The following is a 20,780-nucleotide window of genomic DNA, read 5'->3' on the forward strand; positions in this document are numbered from 1 at the left end:
TGTGTAGGACAACCCGTTCCATAGTCTACTTCAAACCATACTAATGTAAGATATTAACAATCCAAGAGCTGGGTGTGAAGTACATAGGAATTCTCTGTACTATCTTTGCAAGTTTCCTGCAAATCTAAGTGTACTCTAAATTTTTTAAATTATTTGAGAAAAAATAGTTAGGGAAAGCAATCGGTCACTTACATGAAAAAGAAAAGGGTAAACAAAGATAAAAATACATTAAATTCCATTCCTACCTCATATCATATGTAAAATCAATTCCAAAAATTCCAAGTAGATTAGTGGATTAAAGACATAAGCTGAAAAGCAAACTCTTAAAACGTTTAGATGAAAACAGAAGATATTTTATGACTTTAGGAAGATGTCTAAAAATGACAGGAAAAAAAGCTATTATGTATTAATAATTATTACTATGTTTAAATTCAAACTTGTGTATTATAAGATATCATACACAATATAAACTGGGATAAGATACTGATCAACTGGTATTCAATATATATTTTTAAAACTCATAAAAATAAAAATAAAACAAATAGAATAATAAGAGGAAAGATGTAAACACAACTCACAGGAAAGGAAAATATAATGGTTAATACACTCATGACAAGTAATCAAAAAAATACAAATTGAAACAATGAATTTCATTTTACATCCATCAGATAGGCTATGTTTTGGTGAGAATGTGGAACAACAGGAACTAGTGAAGGATGTGTGAGTGGGTATAGCCCTCTGAAAAGTAATCTGGCAACAGATGCTGAAGTTAAGAATACATATACCTAAATCCTAGCTAGTCCACACAGAGGAAACCAGTATAAAGAAACATTTGCTTGCATGCATATGTAAATATGTACAAGGATTTACATGGCATTTTTTTGTGATAATGACAAACAATCTTAATGTCCATAACAAGAAAATAAATTCTGGAATATTCATACTATAGAATACATGTACTAACTATATAGACTATCACTAAATGAGTTATAGTTAATGTATCAATAAAAACAAACCTCAAAATTTTTAAATTGAGAAAAAAAATTATCAAAGAGTGCATTTATTTGATACAATTTACATACAGTTTAAATGCATAAAATAAAATATTATATTTATATGTTTTTTAAAAATAAATATGCTTGGTAACTAAAAACACCAAATTCAGAAAAGTGATTACTTCTGGGAAGGGCGGCAAAAACGATTTTATATAGGGTGACGAACACTGTGAACATCAACCGAGTCTGTAATATTCTATTTCTTTAAATAGAAAATTACAAAGCAAATATAACATTAAAATTTTACTAAGCTTAGTAATGAGTGCCCAAGTTGTCATATTATATATTTTCAATATGTTCAAAATCCTTTATAATAAAAATATGTAGACAAAATTTGATGGAAATAATTTCTTAGTGAATTTTAGCCTATTTTCCCAAGTTTTCACTAAAGTTTCTTTTTATTTCAACTTGTTTTTTAATTGTTCTCTTCCCTCATGTACACATCCTTCATTTATCCAGTAACAGCAGACTGATTTTCTGTCCAATTCTGACCTTAAGAAATCCAAAATTTCCTCCTAGACTTTTTTTTTTAACATAGGCTTTAAATTTTGTCAGCTCATTGGTGAACAGTAACCCATTTTTCTTCTTTTATAAACTGATGCCTGTGGCATATACATGCTACATAAGTGTGAAAAGTTTTTGTTTTGTTTTGTTTTGTTTTAAAGGACTTTAAAGATATCCTAGCTTTGTTTTCTAGCTTTTGCTGTTTCTGATAAGAAATCTGCTGTCATCTTTCTTTTTTTCCCTTATTTATAATGTTCCTGTAGTCTCTGGTTACTTTTACATTTGCTTATTATCACTCATTGGTTTTAAACATTGGGACTATGTCTACGGCCATGCCACCCTGAACAAGCCTGATCCCATCTGATCTCGGAAGCTAAGCAGAGTCAGGCCTGGTTAGTACTTGGATGGAAGACCACCGAGGAAGACCAGGTGCTGTAGGTGTAAAAAATTAAAAAAAAAAAAATAAGGGATTGTAAACTGACAAGAACTGTGCAATCTGTGAGGTCAACCAAGGATTGCCTTGCCTGAAAATAAATAAAAACAAACAAACAGGTGGATTATGATTCACCTTTAGTATAGTTTTCTTATATTTCTTGGTAGCTGAGTTCTTTGGAATCCTTGGATCTATGACCTTAGTGTTTTTAACAACTTTGGAAATTCAAAAATTTTTCAGCATTATTTCTTCAAAATTTTTTTTTCATTCCCCACCTCCTTGCTGTAATCCACTCACACTATATTTCTTGCTCTTATTTGTGGTGGTGGTGGGTGGTGGTTAGTGACTTTTCTAAATGAATTCTATAGAGTGTATATTCTTTGTGCTGTATGGCCACTCTGCTTGGTTAGCTTAGTAGTTAGCTAACAATTAGACAAGATTTCTTTAACCTCACGAAACTAATCTGTCTCCCGGTCTTTGCAGCAGAGCTGTGTGTGTGTTGGGGCACACTTTCAACAGCTCATAGACAACTCTGCTTCACCCCACCTTGCTCAGCCTCAAATGTCGGCCAAAGCCAAGAGCTTAGGGCTTTCGCAGGCATTTCCTGAGCATGCTCACTGCCCTAAACATTTGTACAGCCTTCTAGATTTCCTGGAATATGACAGAGCTTCTTCAAAGTCCCCTATGAACATCTTATTCCTCAGCTTTCCTTTTAAACTTTTTGGTTAGCCTACTGTTTGTTCCAATGATACCTACCACTTAAGGCAGCAGGAATGTTAAACAATTGTTCATGACAAATACTCCACTTCCCCAAAAGAGACTGTTTGCACTGGAAGAGATCTGAGTTAGGTAAAATAAAGACGAGCTTTGTGAGCAGGGTCTTCCAGAGAATCGCTGGACAGGTTAAATAATGACAGTTCTATGGAAATGGGGTTTTGAAAGATCTCTGACACCATATGGCCTCTCACATGGCTGCCAGGTTATCGGTTTTGAAGGCTACCCTGGCCATAGGGGTTTGGGCGGGGACGTAAGAGAGCAAGTTAAAACACCACAAAGCTTGCTGTTCTTACCGAGATCCAGTTTTCCTTGAATAAATGCTTCATGATTGCTGCAAGCCTCTGCTTGAATTTCTTTCATTAATTTCTGAAAAAGTTGATTGTGACCATTTTTGCCAGTATTACTTTTATGAAGAAGATTTTCAGAAACTTTTCTCCACCATTCCAACTGATATCACTACATATATATTTGGCCACTTACATTACCTCACAGTTTACCGGGGCTGGCGGGGCGGGCGGGGGGAGGTAGGGGGTTCCCCTGCCACCAGTCTTTTTTTTTTTTTCCTCTCTCATTTTGGAGAGTTTCTATTGCTATATCTTCAATTTCACTAATCTGTACTTGTCAACTGTCTGACATGCAGTTAAAGCCACATATTGCATTTTTCATCTCAAACATTCCATTCCTTATCTCTAGAAGTTTAATTTGTATGTTTTTTAGAACTTTCATATCTCTACCTCATACTTTCAATCTTTTCTCTAACATCTCAAATGGAGGGAACACAGTTGTTTTTCATTCTACCTTCTGTGTCATTTCAAGGTCAGTTTTGATTTTTTTTTTCTCCCCATTATGCTTTCCCCCCCACCCCCCGCCTCACCCCCCGACTTCTTTGTGTGGTTGGAAATTTCTAATTGAATGCCATACATTGGAAATCTTAAATTCTTGAAAACTGAATATTTTTGTAGTTTCACAAATATTCTTGAATTATTTTTTTCTGGAATACAGTTAAGTTACTTGGAAAGTGATACTTTCAGGTCCTGATTTTAAGCTTCATTAAGAAGAAAAGGAGCTGTATTTAGTCTAAGTTTAATTTTTTTTAATCCTCTAAAGAGGTGAGACCCTTCTTTGATACTCTAACCTGTACCTAAAGAATTATGAGGTTTTTCACTCTTGCTGTTGGAAATAAGCACTATTCAATCCCGGATGTAACATTTGGGCACTGGCCCCTCTGATCCCGTCTAGTGTTTTATTTTTCCTACTTTGGGTGGTTTTCTCACATGCATGCACTAATCAGTATTCAGCTCATTCACTGAGCTCTTTGTGCAGCTCTCCCCTTATCACTACTCTGCCCTGGGGACTCTAGCTGTCTTGGTTTCCCCAGACTCCCTGCCCTGTCACTTCATCTCAGCGTTAATGCCAAGCTCTGCCAGGGTTCCACGTAACTGCACAACATTCTGGTAACTTCCTTCAGGTGAAACTGGGCAATTGTAGGCCTCACCTTGTTCTTTCCTATTTCAAAGGGGTTACTGTTCTTCACTGCTTTGATATCAATGTTTTCACTACTATTTTTTCATAGTTTTCCATTTTTGTTGTTGTTTTGAGGAGGAAGGTATGTCCAATCTTTGTAAGTACATCATAAATGGAAGTGGAAGTTGAATTTACTCTTGAAATGAACTTGGATAAACCAACTTGTATTCAATTTTATTATTACTTAAATTTGTCTTCAGGCAATGCATCTGAAGGGGAGCAGAGTATGCCACCCCGAAATGCACCACTTTGGCATGTGAATTGGTTAAAGCTAAAGTCAATCAAGATCCTGCCAACTCAAGGAAATCTTTTATCTCTTTCTTAACTACTTAAAAGAATTTAGATAGGGGGCCTGGCCTATTACAAGAAAGAGAAAGCTATTACCAGAGATAACTTTATCAGAAAGACCTATCTGCATGGCAGGGCAAACAGCTAATTATCAAATGCCTGCTCTTCTTATCTTCTGTGAATTATCCTCCTCCCTTTTGGTGTCTTAAGCCCCTACTCACATTCCTTAGCTCAGAATGGCATATATGCCTCAACTGTCCAACTTGCCCTTATCTTTGGGGCTCTCATCCATACAAAATTAAATTTGCTTTTATTCCTGTTAATCTGTCTAATGTTAATTTAATTATTACACGAGCCAAAAGAACCTAGAAGGGTAAGAAAAAAAGAAAAAAAAGAAAAACTTTTCCTCGCTTATACCCCTCTACATAGCCTGTACCGAGCGAGGGTCCATCACTCCCACTGTTGTTTTCTTGGTGTGTCACTGCTCCGCATAAAAGCATAGAGAAACATGCAGGGACTGGTTAAAAATAAGTACATTGCCTTAGTGAGCTTTCTCAGGAGAACGTGTTTGCGTTTGTGTGCATTTGATAACGAATACTGGTTAGCCAAGAAATTATCAAGGAGATCTCAAGAACTGGAAACCAATAGTATAAAGACTGGTGCTGAACTTCAATCATTTACATAGAGCAGAGTCAGCAAAATACAGCTCACAGCCTGTTTCTGTATAGCCCACAAGCTAATAATCGTTTTTACATTTGTAAAGGACTGCAGAGAGAAAAGAAAAAGAATAAAACAAATAATATATGACAGAAACCGTATGAGTTCCACAAAACCTAAAATATTTGCTATCTAGACCTTTAAAGAAAAAATTTCCTACCCTTGATATAGAGAATGAAGACTAAGCAACTCTGTTAATTACGTAATAATATATAAAATAAATATCATAAATATTTCCTATGTAAAAGTAAAGTCAAAGGAAAATAAATTGTGTTCCAAAGGAAACTATGTATACACCTGGGTTAATGAATTCTAGTCCCATTATTGTCTTTGGGCTATTTTGTAACTATTTGTAAATTAAAAATAACTGGTAGAAATGTACATTGTGACCTGCCTGATAGTGTTTTAATTGACTTCCTATCCCCTATAGAAAAACCAGTTTTGCTTCCATTTGCAACTCATCTCAAGAGTTCTTTACCTCACATAAATCTGTGCTGTTCTGACTTTCTCTGAACCTGTTATAACGTCTACTTGGTTCCCTCATGTCATACAAGTTAATTAAATCCTTTAATAACTGTTCATTATTAAATCTATATAAGACATGATTTTACCCTTTTCTGAAAACTCTTTCTTAACACAGTAAAGTCAAAATTACAACAAAGAAGTCAAGGGTAAAAAAGAAAAATGGAAGTTGTAGGAAAGGAAATTTTTTCTCTACCCTCTTAGGTTCTGTGACTGACGACTAAAAATTAAACTGATAGAAGACATTAACTAACAGGAGAAAAGGCAAACAAATGTCATTGACGTCTTTAAATGCACAGGACTCCAAACGGGTGATCAGTCCTGGGGGCTTATCAATCATTTTACCAAAAGGGAATAAATTGTGGAGAAGTGACTAAACAAACAAACAAAAAAAAACGGAGGAGTTGGGATTGGGGCCTCTAGATGTGGTAAATTGTGAGAAGGTGACTAGGAAATGTATGACATATAAGGGTTTTTTAGCAAGGTTTGTTAAGCAGACTCAAGTCACCTCTTGTGATAAGAATCATTCTCTTCTTGGTACAGGAAAGCAGGGGCATCTCTACAAATGAAATTTTATTTCACCTTTACAAAGGAAAATGTATTCCCTGCTTTTAGGCAGAAAAGGGAAGGGCTGAGAGCTTCCCTCATGTCTGCTATTTCTCAGTTGCCTTCAGTTCAAAATAATCCTTACACCATAGTGGCACATTTTGGGGTGGCATATTCTGATCCTCTTCAAAGTATGCTGATATCTTCATATTCAATTAACAAGTTGGTAATAGATAATCTCTTAATTAAAAATAATCACATTATATAATTTGAATTTTTAAAGGTCACTACTAAGTGTAAATAATAAAAAATATGGACCATAAAGCAAAGACCAATACAATGTAACATATATATGCCTTACTGTTAAATTAGACACCTGAAACTTACTGAATTTCATTAACCAATATCACCATAAAAAAAAAACTAAAACAAACACCAAAAAACAAAAAACAACAACAACAAAAGCAAAGACCAGAAAACAAAGAAAGCAGTGAAAACAAAAACTATAACAAAGCTGGTAAAATTACAATGAAACATCTTGTCATAATAATAATAATTGCTTATGGAACAGTCAGTTAGTTACATGAAAAAGAATTTTAGACCGGATTAAAACTAAAAGTCAACTATATTTACACAAAAGTATCCTTTAGAATAAAGTCACTCAAAAAAGTTAAAAGTAGAGTGACACTTTTTAGAATGAATTAACCAGCAAAATGAGACAAGAAAAAGAAATAAAAGATATAAACATTGAAATAATGGCATAAATATTAGAAGGAAAGAAATATAGCTATAATTTGCAAGTGGTACAATGAAAACAAAAAAAAATCAAATGGAAAATATTAGCAACATAATAATTAAGGAAGGAGTCTGGTTATAAAACTAATATATACAAACTGAAAGTTTTCTCATATATAAACAATGACAGAAAATCTAATGAGAGAAAATATGTCATTTATGATTACCTCAGGAATTAAGGCCCACTGAATAAGCTATTAAGTCCCACAGAACTTATAAACTCAATGGATTCTCACTTAAAATAACCTACAAATTTTATGGTACTTTTATTTTGAAATATGACAATGTTTATTTAAGTTCTGCAAGAAAAACATACTAAAGAATGAACTAAAAAATTTCTGCATAAAAATAGTGTTGGAAGATAGTTAGATACAAAAGAAATTTTAAAGTACAGGTCTTTCAATAACATCATTTAGTTCAGAGCCATTTCTTTATAAGTTGATGAGATGCCTTATGAACTTAACTCTTGTTTATGTCAATTGGCCTAACGTAAAACTGGTTTCATTATATTTCATTTCACTTAAGTTTGCAGAACCTTTCAACAATGTTAAGTGAGGACTTACTGCATTACAATTAAGACTGCTTATTACTAATGTACTAGCAGACAGACTGATGAACAAAAAGAGAGTTCAGGAAGAACCAACTCAAATATATGTATGTGTGTGTGTATATATATATATATTCATATATATGTATATGTATCAATCAGGGTTCAATCCTAGGCGATACAGCTCCAGATACCACGCTTTTAACCACAATGACTATGCTTGTAATATATTTGTACTGGCCAGTGCAGGCCAAAGTAACATCTAATACGCAAACTAAGATTAGTTTGTGAAATGAAGCCTTCTCAGAATAAATAATGTAACTGCTTTCTCTTTCATCAAAATACTCTATTAGTGACATTTTTTTTCAATCATTCCCTAGAGGCCTCTTAGGGTCACAGCCTAACAATTCTCTGCCAAGAAATCTTACTGACACTACTCACCATCAAAGTTTCCATGGCTCAGATAAATGCTTTTACTCTTTTTCACATTAAACTTTCAACTCTGCTTCATCACAATAACACACTACTTGACCAGTCAATCTGCAATGGAAGTTTATTTTAACAATATTTGCAAGACTGCAGCTGCAGCCTTGCAGTCACCCACCCATCTGCCACCAAACACCCACAGCCGCTACCGCTACTAAGCAACACTCCCCCTTTCATAAAAGGAGAAACACAGCTATAAGGACTCTGTGACAGCAAAGCCTGTTGTGGATATTTAAAAAAAAAAAAAAAAAAATTTAGTGGCTCTGCTTGAAGCAAAAAAGGGTAAAGAAAAAATATAGTTTTATAATCATAATCATATGGCAATCATAGCTGAAAGGGAAAAACACATCACTCATCTATGAGCTGAGCTGCTCCTATTTGCAGAAGCAAGAAGGACCTCCAAAGCACATTTTTGGTTCTCTTGCACACCAACACAAAGGAAACTGGGAAGCTAGGGTTTGTGAATCCCCTCTTACGCCCTCTCAAATGTTGATGGTCATGTGTTTTTCCTAAACACAAGGGTGAGAATTTGAGCCTGAAGACATTGGTTTCTGAATTTGTAAAACAACAGACAAAGCCTTGGGCAGAATTCTCCACTCACCCTGAAAAGTCATCAAATTCATTCCCCTGAATCCAAGCACCCTGTCAGCTGTGCAAAGGAGTAGAATCTTTTCGATCTTCAAGATACACACACAATTGCCCTTGTCAAAGGGAAATGAGAACCAAAACAATTACCAGAGGATACAAGCTACTGAGACTCTCTTCAATTAAACTGCCTTGGTGGATTAATTAAAAAAAAATGGGGGCCCTAGTATAGCATCTTTCATGGTAATCCAGGTTTGCTCAAATCACTAAGGTATTTTAAGCAAATTCTATATTCACTAGCCGAGTAGGTCACTGTTTTTATTTTAAAAACCATTCATTTACAAGCCATTTTCAGGGACACTGTTCTGTATTAATAAAGTTTTATTGTATCTTGGGTAACAGTGACATTACTCTGCATCATGTTGCTACTGGAGACAAAGCCACAGCTTATTAAATACCATTCAAAGAATGTTGACGATTCATATTTTTAAAGGCCCGTTGTATTTTTTAAATTACTTTATCACATAAGTGACAGCATTCTAAACTGCAACTATTAGACTATCACCTACAGAATTTCTCCCTATTCGCTTATTATATAGATGTTAGCTCACATATGTTTAAAACTTCCTGTTCATTTCCACTGATAAATTCCCATGGGTAGTGTTGTATGGAGCCCTAGCATAAAGTCTAAGAAAGCAAAAAAGGCCTGAAAATTCCAGGTGTCTTTTTTGTCCAGGTATTTTCATTGTCTGAACAAAGGGCTCTCCTTATAATTCAAATGTGCAAATGATCTTTTTAAATACCACATTACTATAGGATTCTGTTATAATAAATTTATATCTCAATATACATATTTAAAGCTGAAGGTAAAGTTTCTGAGTACCCCCTCCCCACTCCATATCCCAGCCATTACTACTGGCTCCCAACATTCCTGAGTCATCTACTCCATAAAATAGAAATATCTCCTCACCTAACCACCGTACAGTCACAGTCCGGAGTAAGCTGGGATCAATGGAATATTAATATTCATTTAGAGGCCTCATCTGGAGAGTATATAGGCAGGTGATATATGTATGAGCTTGATGCCACATGCTACAAGTTTATGTTAAAGTCATATCTAAATTGGAATACAAACCTTCTATAGCTAATCGGGGTACCTGACCCAGTGGAGTTTCAGTGGAGGTCAAAGTACCAAATTTCTGAGGTTGCAAAACCACACTTAGATGATACCAGCATCTAAATCTAATTTTAAGTTGTTGGAAAAGTTTGGGAGTTTCTGACTTTATCTCTTTAACTGTGGCACGTAACATACCAAGACTGAGCGATCCCCTTACCTAATTTATGTAAATAGCTGATCTCACTTTACAGCAATAAAAGGCCCTTGTTTGGCACTGGTGAAGGGGGCATGGCCTGGGTGATGATTAGTCACGGCCACTTCACCTTTCTTTTACATATCTGCTCTTTATTCGTTAGTGTCCAAGTTCGATTCCTAACACGTATCTTAATCTCTGCTCCATAAAGTAATTTATATAAATCTCCAGCTCTGCCCCACCTCTCTGCCAAACTGCATGGTTGCCTTGAAACCCCACTGTCAGAGGTGTCCAATGTGAGATGTTCGGCCTACCTAGACACTTACTTGTCAGATACTTTTCTGACAAGAACTAAAATACTTGGATTTTAGTTTCTTAAGTAAGAAACTGACACATAAAAGGCTGGGCTTTAGCCCAATGAGGCCTGAAGGCACCATAGCACTGACAGCTGGTGTTTTAGGGTCAGACTCATGCCTTCTACTATGTGGGAGAACTGGGGATGATAGGCTTAGAGAACCACCAGTCTGTATCCTGGATTTTTTCAATTTCCTAGGTAATTTCCAAGTTGTCTGCTAGATTTCTCTTAGATTATAGCTTCTCCCTCAATTTAAATCCTCCCAACATCAGAGGCAAAACACCTCAGTCACATTTTTCAGAAACTCTCTGATGTTGGTGTACCCTTTCCTGCTTTTCACAGAACAAGAACAAAAGGGCTGAATGAGGGGGCGGGGGTCTAGAGCTGGAGCCAGGGTCTCCACAATCTTGAAAGGACCCAGGGTTCACTGGGAACAAAGGAATTAAATAAAATTCAAATTCAAGTCTGAGCTACAAAATTATTCTGTAGGGGCTAATACGTCACAATTTTTTTTCCTTAAAACTTACAGTTAACGTACATAAATTGTCATGTTCAATCTCACACAAAATGCCAATCACTTATGTTCTAGGATTAACAGATACGGATCTTCAGTAATAAAACATGAACTTCAAGGTTCTGTTCAGCACTCAAGACCACACACTTGGGCAGTTTAATCACATGGCTCAAGGCTCTCTGAGTTCTGGGCTGAGAACCTAGAGCTCATCGCTATGTTGTTATTCTCTTGTACTTCAGAAAGAGTGGGGTTTTCATGAGAATTAAAAGGCTATGATAGATTTCCTTGGGACTTTGTAAAAAGAAACATGAAAGGACAGTCAAGAAACTAATAAGAATAGTTGTTTATAAGGAGTGAGGCGAAAGGAATCAGAGGCCTGGTATGATTGTGAAGCTAATCCTAAATATACCTTTTTATAAAATTTCGATTATTTTTAACCATGCAGTATCACCTACAAAAGCAATGAAGAGAAAGAGTGAAAAATAGGATGGTAATCATAAATGAAAAAAATACAGAGATGATACATGAACATGAATAACTAAAGTCTGAAAAATAATGTTTGATACAAGAAACTTCTGCCCTGCCCCACCCCACACTTTTTTTTTGCCTTTGGTAAAGCCGATTTTCCAGTCCTCTTTTATCTTTCCTTGATGGCAGCTTCATACAGTTGACTATTTCCTCCCTGAAAAGTTCTTTGGCCCTGACTGCTGCATCTTTCCTGTCTTCTTCCCAACTCTCTAGCAACTATTTCACAATCTTCCTTTCAGACCCTTTTCCCATTTAATCCAAAGCTAAAGACTGCATTCCTGCGGATGCTGTGGTAGGCCAGCCTCTCTTCTCAGTTTATATTCTCCCCTTAAGAAGTCTCATTTACCAGGTTGATTCCATCTCCAGTCTAAAAACATATACCTTCTGATACATGTTTTTTCTTTGTCCAGAAAAACATTTTACAATTCTTTGCATTTTCTTTACCTTACCCAGTATAACATCTAATACCCAGTAACAGATCTATTAATAGTCCAGTTAATTATTTTAGTTTAGCCTTAATCATCTTTTTTCTTTTTTTCTTTTTTATAAGCCAACTAAACAGTCCAGATAAAAATAGGACTTTGGGAAGTAAATCTATAGAAAAACAAAAGTTTTTTTTTTTTTTCTTTTTGAAACAATCCTTAGAGTACCACTTAAGGGTACTTAAGAGCTAACACTATTGTCAATTGTTTCCAGTACTTATTCACAGGGCCACTTTGAGCTTACTAAGTCAGAATCTCAGGGTACACACTTGAGAATACGTGTTCCTAAACGTTCTCCATGAATTTCTAGTCCTCAGACAGGTTTCTAACCACTGCTGCATGTAGCTCTCTAATTGGCAGGTGTGGTCATTCTAGTATTCAGGGAAAAAAAAAAAGTCTTTTTAATTCCTGATGTACTACTACCCATAACTAAAGTTCCAAATGAGAAGAAAAATAGATGACTGGGGAGAGGGAAAGTGAAATAAGTTTAAGAAAAATTGTTCAATATAATTAATTTCTCTTCAATACCCTACTGAATGGGTATAGGAAAAACAAATCAAATGGATTCTGTTACACATAACATTACTTCCAGTATAACGCTGTGTAAGCGGAAGGGACAAAAGTGAATAAAGAAGGGGGATATTAACAAATGAGCTCATAGAGACTCAGAAAAAAATAAAATACAGGGGTGGTTTTCCAAGTTTTAGAGGTTGTCCGAGCTGTCTGTATTTATTTCTTTAATGTACCTAAAATTCATCTGCCAGTTCCTTTTTGGGGAAAATGCCTCAAGTTCATGAAGCAAACCCAAATTAAACCTCTCTACCATGACCATAATTTCTTATAAACCACCCTAGAGATACAGAATATTCCACATCTGCACTAAATGAGAAACAAACCACTAGTATATGATATTGTATTAAAAGCAAGGTAGTTACTACTAAACTATAGCGTTTGGCTGTATGAATCATTCGATTACTATGGAGACAGTTTAAATTTCCCATTTTGTTTTCTTTTCTGTATTCTTTGCTTTTCTCCATATTCAGAGAAAAAAATCAATTTCATACAACTATGATTTGTGGTATATCTAAAACAGCTGTGGCAGAATGCAGTATTTGAAATCCCTCAAATTATGTATGTGCAAAGATTGAAATTCTTGGGAACAACAACAGTAGAAAAAGAAGAAAAAAAAGAAGAAACTCAGCATGAAAGCCAAACATATTCCCTAATGAGCCTTTTGATGAAGTCATAAATTCCTTTTTCTTTTCTAAGTCTCCAAACGATATGTGTCACAAAGAGAGGATCAAAATTTAACAATTTTTTAAAAAGCAGTATATTGCATCAGTAACTTAATCAACATTTATATGTAATCTGAAGTTGTCTCACAAATTTTAGTGATGGTGTGTCTGATTATTTTTAGAACTGCCCTGGCTGAACTGCACAAAAAATGTCCAAACATAAATATTTCATTTAGATTTTGGCCTTTTCAAGATTCAGTATTGTATAAATCCAATTTTTCTTAAGAGCTGCTGTTACAGCAAATACCTGCAAAAATACACTAGTTAAAATATCTAGTTTAAACAGATCAGTGATAAGTTTCATGAGGTGAATTGATATTATATACAGCTGTAAATACCATTAGTATTACTTCAGGCAAACTTGGCTATCACCAAGCAACCTCTGGGAATATGGTAATATAATGCATGCAGTATTCACAAACTGAAAAATGCAGCAAAATCATATGGAAAGAAAACCCCAGTATTTTGTACCGCCGTAAGCTCACCATGGCTAATAAGAATGAAACACTTCATTAACCTCAAACCACTGTGAGCTCCAGGGTTTGAAGTAACCAGTATTAAGAGGGAGGGAAAAAAAAAAAAAGGAATAAAAACCCCCGCTATGCCGCTCAAAGTATTCCACTGTTATACTGAAATTATCCTTGCATGACTATGAATCAGTGTTAATTTCCTGGGGGGTGGGGGAGGGTGCATACCACATAAATCCCATGGTCATAAACTTGTTCCTAGATAATGAATGATTACAGGGCAATTAGCAAATTGACTAAACTTTTGTCATTCTAATTTAATTGTTTAGATAAGAACTTCTTGGACCATTAAAGTTCTATAGCACACAAATTCATAGGTATTAAGTGTGCTGGATGATAAGAAAGTCAGCCTTTGGGAATTATACAACGTATATGCAATTTTAACAAGTATAACTGAGAACTTAATATTACTCATAGTATGTGTAAGTGAAGAAGTATGACACATGAGTCTTGTCTTCTGAAAGCTTTTGAATTTTTTATGATGAAAGCCCATTTATATATGACAGTTAAATAACAACACAAGTTCATAAATAACTGCTTTAACGCCTTTCTTGGGTGGCTTTGGGTTCATTTTTGAAATTATGAAATAAAAATTTAGAATATCATTCTTGGCACATGGCAGGTACTCAATAAATGGACACTAGAATAGGTGCACAATGTTTATGCAACAAAAAATAAGTGCAAAAGTTTTAAAAGTATGTTGAGATTAAATGTGGGGTATGCTGTCAGGAAAGGCTTCCTGGAGGAAAAGAGTAGAAGAGTAGAAGAACATTCTAGGTTAGAATGAAAAAATGTGTGTGGGGGGGGACACAGAAATGGGTGTATTAATAAAAAACTGAGGAGATGGACATGAGGAAGAGATTGACACGCAGAGTATGACTTCAGAAGATCCCAAAGACTGGGCTGAGAAATGCGCTTGTTTTCAAACAGGCTGTGGGAGATCGCTGAGGATAATGGCAAACATCTCTTCCAAAGAATAATAACCTATGTTTGGTGAGACAGATATAGAAGAGAAAACAAACATGTGAGATGCCACCATAGTACTCTAGGAACAAGCGATGAGGCAACAGAGTTGAGTGTCAAGTAGCAGTAATAAAACTGATATTGGAGATGTTCCAAAGGAAGAATTAACAGAGCTGAGAGGCTTAACTCCACGTCAAGAACGAAAGAGTAGGTGGAGTTAAGGTATTGCTAAGGTTTCTAGCCTTGAGGTCTTAACAGAAATGAAGAAGTTGGAAAATGCCAATATTTTAAGTTGGAGAGACATGGAAAAGGTATGGTTAACACCTTTTGATTATAAAAACGCCCTAACAATTTGTATAGTCTTTTCCCAGACATTTGTTTTATACTAATAATAGCGAGATGCGCAATGCAAGTGTCATCTCCACTTAACATATATAGAGACTGAGAGCTGGGGCGGGGGAGAAGGAGAGTCAGCAAAAGCTTAGTCCAGAGATGAAGTCCTCAAATCCTCTAGGAAGAGGTGGTTGACCAGTCACAGAGCACAAAACACTTACTGTCTTGCTCTAATTTGTTTCCTATCAGCTTCTTGGAAGTAGTTTTCATCTTTGCATTGAGCCTAGTGTATAGGACATAGTAAATGCTCAATAAATATGTGTTGACTCCCTAAAGGATTTACGAAAATCCCACCTCCCGCTTCTGTTTTTATAAATCATGTATACCAAATATTAATAAGTTAGTCCTTTTTGCCTCTTATACGAAGGTTCTTTTCCCAAAATAACTTTAACACCATGATATATAATTCTTCAGGCGTGGATCACTTAAGTTGTAATAATTAACTTGCTTTACTCATTTAACAAATGAGTAAAATGTTTTTGAGCCTTACATACCAGGCACTGTTCTAAGCACTGGAAATATGACAATAAAGAAGATAAACACAATCCTTTATGGGAAAAGACAGACAAAAAAGTTAACAAATACACATACACACATTTCAAACAGTGTTAAGTGTTATGAAAAGTAAACATTGGTGTGCTGGGAAGGAGAAGGGCTTGTTTAAAAGGATAGACAGAAAAGGCCTCCCTGATGAAATGATATTTGTGCCAAGACCTGAATGGTATTTGTGCCAGGATAAATGACATTTGTGCCAAGAAAGAAGTTAGCCATGTGAGGATCCCATGGCAAAGTGTTTCTGGCAAAGAAAGGAAAGTATAAAGACTCTAAGGCAAGTACAAACCTAGACCAGTCAAGAAAGAATAAAAAGGCCAATACAGAATATCGGAAAAAGTGGTAGATGAGGCGGGAGGGGCAAGCAGGGACCAGGGAGTCAGGACCCATAGGACCTTAGAGTTCACGTAACTATGTATCCTAATTTGCCCAGGACAGGGCTAGGTACTCCTGTTCTTCAGGTGCAATTGGTAATAGCACTTCCTTTCACTCTCAAGAGTTCTGATTTCAAAGATAAATTAAATGCTCACCTTAATTCCAGGCAATGCAGGATAAAGACTTAGAATTAAACCCCAAATACAATGGGGAATCATTGGAGGAAGACATAACGAATTAATCTAAATGATCAATATATCATTCTAAAATGTGATGCTTCTGTACTTACCCAACATAAGCTACCTAGATATGCTTATTTTAGATGTTTTTTTTTTTTTTTTAACACTCTCTATCATCAGATTTATCTTTTGGAGCTAAATATAGTTTTGTGATTACTCTTTAAACTTTTCCTATCTCCAATATATCTAAATGAGCTGAACTATCTATACCTCTAGAGAGCTATCTGTAAGGTATTTTGCTAAGGGGTTTTCCAGAACATTGTGGCTCCCTTTTCCGTGCTTACTGCCTGATGCCCAAAGAGAACAGCTGATAAGGCTTCTGAAGTTTGGTGAGGGCAGCAGAAATCTAAATGAGGAAAGGTCCTGTGGCCTGCTCTACAAACCACAACATAGAGCAATGTGGCGAGTGGCTCATAAAGAGGTTCTGGACTGAGCTGCCATCGTTACAGCTTTAGAGATCCATGTTGTCAGGGGCTCTCTCCAAAAAGCGTGTGCTAGACTTGACTCCCACTCTCTCTCTCCCACCGGAGTTTAAAAGTACAATTAGTAAGATTAGTCTTTCCATGCAGTTTTCAATATTGCTTTCACCATTATGTATTTTTATTTTTTATATTCTGGTCTTGAGAAATTTTAAAACTTGTTGAGTTTTGCTGCAATATTTCTTTCATGTAATGAAAGAAATTCACCCAGAGTCAGTTGTATTGTGAGAAAATGTAGATATGCTTCTTTAGAGTGAGGTTCAAGTTCTACCATTACTCTACTCCCGATTCTCTCTGCTTTGTAATTTTCTAATGAGCACATATCAGAGTCTTCTTGATAAGAGCCAAAACCCATTTCTGTTACCTTCCATCAGATTTGATTTCATGAAAACTTTAATTATTGTGTTGGCGCTTCTTTCAACAATATGATACCTCACATCCATCTCAATACATAGAGACCCAAACTCTGAAAAACACTTTAATGGGAGCATGAGGACAGAGGAGAATAGTCCCACCAACCCTACTAAAAAGCAATGAACTAGCTTCTATGAAGGCATCATATTTTATCATACACAAAGCCTCCTCTAAGGGTTTAGTCAATAATTAATTAGCAGAGGGAGAGACGAGAGGACAAGCAAGCTTCTGCACTTTTCCAGAGGAAAAATAATGAGAACATAACGTAGAGCAGGAGCAGTGACAAGAGAAAGGAGTGAAGGTAAAAGAAATGTTGCAGATTTAGAATTGATGACATTTGGCAAATGACTGGACACAGAAGGAAGGGAACAGGAAAACTGAAATGACTCCAAGAGTGCTGTCCTGAGTTCTGACTATTGGTTGATGCCAATAACCAAAACTGGAAACCCAGAAGAAAGAGTAGGCTTTGGAGAGAAGGCACTGACAGGCCACCCATGTAGAGACACCTAACAGGAAGAAGGGTATTTAATGACTTAATATTATATAATTCTATGCTATAAAGGCTAAAATAAGTCTACATCTTCACTTGCTTTTAACACCCGTGGTTTGAGAATCAAAGGACAAAAGCCACACTAGATAATTATATACAACATAATACTTTCAAACCATAGCCCCCATCACCCCCCCAAAAATAAAACTATGGATGCTAAATCTTGTGAGTATTAAGTAACTACATTAATACTATAAACATCTGAAAAGTTCTAAGTCCAAGAATAAGGGCTTTTCACATTGATCTGGGAGAAATTGGCTCAAATATATTACAACAGACAAAGAACAAATGGAGAAACTATATAATAATTGAAACATGAATTTTTTGGTATGCTCTTTACTGGCTATGCTTAGCAGAATATCTGAGTTCTGAGATTTTCAGGAAAGGATATTTACTCACTATAGTATCATACTCAATGGTGAAAAACGCAAAGCTTTTCCTCTAAGATCAGGAAGAAGACAAGGATGTTTACTTTTGCCACTATTATTCAACATGGTACTGAAAGTCCTAGCCACAATTATCACGTAAGAAAAAGAAATAAAGACATCCGAATTGGGAATGAGAAAGTAAAATTGTCACTACTTGTAGATGATATGATTCCATATAAAGAAAACCCTAAATACTCCACCAACACATTATTATAAATAATAAACATACAGTAAAGTGACAGGATATAAAATCAGTATACAAAAAGCTTTTCCTCTAAGATCAGGAAGAAGACAAGGATGTTTACTTTTGCCACTATTATTCAACATGGTACTGGAAGTCCTAGCCACAATTATCCCGTAAGAAAAAGAAATAAAGACATCCGAATTGGGAATGAGAAAGTAAAATTGTCACTACTTGTAGATGATATGATTCCATATAAAGAAAACCCTAAATACTCCACCAACACATTATTATAAATAATAAACATACAGTAAAGTGACAGGATATAAAATCAGTATACAAAAAGCTTTTCCTCTAAGATCAGGAAGAAGACAAGGATGTTTACTTTTGCCACTATTATTCAACATGGTACTGGAAGTCCTAGCCACAATTATCCCGTAAGAAAAAGAAATAAAGACATCCGAATTGGGAATGAGAAAGTAAAATTGTCACTACTTGTAGATGATATGATTCCATATAAAGAAAACCCTAAATACTCCACCAACACATTATTATAAATAATAAACATACAGTAAAGTGACAGGATATAAAATCAGTATACAAAAAGCTTTTCCTCTAAGATCAGGAAGAAGACAAGGATGTTTACTTTTGCCACTATTATTCAACATGGTACTGGAAGTCCTAGCCACAATTATCCCGTAAGAAAAAGAAATAAAGACATCCGAATTGGGAATGAGAAAGTAAAATTGTCACTACTTGTAGATGATATGATTCCATATAAAGAAAACCCTAAATACTCCACCAACACATTATTATAAATAATAAACATACAGTAAAGTGACAGGATATAAAATCAGTATACAAAAAGCTTTTCCTCTAAGATCAGGAAGAAGACAAGGATGTTTACTTTTGCCACTATTATTCAACATGGTACTGGAAGTCCTAGCCACAATTATCCCGTAAGAAAAAGAAATAAAGACATCCGAATTGGGAATGAGAAAGTAAAATTGTCACTACTTGTAGATGATATGATTCCATATAAAGAAAACCCTAAATACTCCACCAACACATTATTATAAATAATAAACATACAGTAAAGTGACAGGATATAAAATCAGTATACAAAAAGCTTTTCCTCTAAGATCAGGAAGAAGACAAGGATGTTTACTTTTGCCACTATTATTCAACATGGTACTGGAAGTCCTAGCCACAATTATCCCGTAAGAAAAAGAAATAAAGACATCCGAATTGGGAATGAGAAAGTAAAATTGTCACTACTTGTAGATGATATGATTCCATATAAAGAAAACCCTAAATACTCCACCAACACATTATTATAAATAATAAACATACAGTAAAGTGACAGGATATAAAATCAGTATACAAAAATCCATTGCATTTATACATACTAATAATGAAATATCAGAAAAGGAAATGAAGAAAACAATCCCATGTACGATTGCGAAGAAAAAAAGGATAAAATACCTAGGAATGAACTTAAAGGAAGTGAAGGATCTGTATACTAAAAACTATTACACACTGTTGAAAGAAACTGAAAAAGACACAAAGAAATGGAAAGATATTCCACATTTGTGGACTAGAGAATTAACATTGTTAAAATGGCCATATTACCTAAAGCGATATACACATTTAATGCAATCCCTATCAAAATCCCAATTGCATTTTTCACATAAATAGAACAAAAAATCCTCAAACTTGTATGGAAGCACAAAAGACCCTGGAAAGCAAAGCAATTCTGTGAAAAAAAAGAATAGAGGTGTGTCACACACCTGATTTCAAACTTTACTACAAAGCTATAATAATCAACAGTATGGGATTAGCAGAATAACAGATACACAGACCAATAAAACAGAATTGATAGCCCAGAAGTAAACCCACATATATATGGGTAACTAATTTTCAACAGAGGAGCCAAAAACATCCAACGAAGAAAGGAAAGCCTCTTCAATAAATGGTGCTGAGAAAACTGAATGGCTGCATGCAAAAGAATGAAACTAGACTGCTGTCTGACACCATACAAAAAAATTAACTCAAAACGAATTAAAGACTTGAATATAAGACCCGAAACAATGAAATATATACAAGAAAATACAGGCACTAAACTTATGGACCTTGGTCTCAGAAAGGTTTGTGTGAACTTGACCCCACAGGCAAGGGAAGCATAAGCGAAACAAATAACTAGGAACTACATCAAACTGAAAAACTTCAGCATAGCAAAAGACATCATCCAACAAAACAAAAAGGCAACCAACTGAATGGGAGAAGATTTTTGTATTTAGCAGATATTTTTGGTACCTGCTAAAAGGGTTAATATCCAAAATATAGAGAGAACTTACACAACTCAACAACAACAAAAATCTGATTAAAAAATCAACAGAGGACGTACATAGACACT

General features: G+C 35.3%; 1 protein-coding gene and 1 pseudogene across 1 annotated transcript in view; one reads left to right on the top strand and one right to left on the bottom strand.

Moving 5' to 3' along the window:
* PPP1R9A (protein phosphatase 1 regulatory subunit 9A) overlaps positions 1–20,780 on the bottom strand; it is a 274,958-nt gene that overhangs the window by 151,391 nt on the left and 102,787 nt on the right. The gene's annotated exons all lie outside the window — the stretch shown is intronic.
* LOC111743318 lies at positions 1,882–2,000 on the top strand (annotated as a pseudogene).

The sequence above is a fragment of the Pteropus vampyrus genome, unplaced genomic scaffold (genome assembly GCF_000151845.1).
Source record: "Pteropus vampyrus isolate Shadow unplaced genomic scaffold, Pvam_2.0 Scaffold4, whole genome shotgun sequence".
Classification (NCBI taxonomy): Eukaryota; Metazoa; Chordata; class Mammalia; order Chiroptera; family Pteropodidae; genus Pteropus; species Pteropus vampyrus.